The 337-nt window shown below is 56.4% G+C and overlaps 1 protein-coding gene across 1 annotated transcript in view; it reads left to right on the top strand.

Moving 5' to 3' along the window:
• The window catches only part of PES1 (pescadillo ribosomal biogenesis factor 1), a gene marked incomplete at its 3' end in the record, with an annotated part of 6888 nt that overhangs the window by 6039 nt on the left and 512 nt on the right, over positions 1-337 (top strand).

Genomic DNA, 337 nt, shown 5'->3' with positions numbered 1-337 from the left:
TTGGGTGAAAACCCTCAGCTTTGCTCTTGGGACAGAAATGCAAAATTAAACCATTTTCCATCTGTAAATACACCTCCCACTGTGCCTTTCCTGAGGCTCCCCTCTGCCGCTGCCACTGCTGGGCTGCAGGATCAGTGTCAAAAGGACTGTCCTCTTTGTGCTGGTGCCACCTCTGCTTCCTGACCTGCAGGAGTGGCAAGCAAGGAAGAGGAGGCTGAGGAGAGCTCTGGGCTTGTGCTGGTCCCTCCAGGATTGTTCCTTTCGAATTTGCACAGCCCTGGCCAGCGCAGCCAAGCCCTTGCGGGGGAGCAGGAGCTCCCAAGGTGACTGCCCAGCT

The sequence above is a fragment of the Pterocles gutturalis genome, unplaced genomic scaffold (genome assembly GCF_000699245.1).
Source record: "Pterocles gutturalis isolate BGI_N339 unplaced genomic scaffold, ASM69924v1 scaffold17318, whole genome shotgun sequence".
Lineage (NCBI taxonomy): Eukaryota > Metazoa > Chordata > Aves > Pterocliformes > Pteroclidae > Pterocles > Pterocles gutturalis.
The sequence above is the reverse complement of the archived record's forward strand: the minus strand, read 5'-3'. Positions and strand labels throughout refer to the sequence as shown.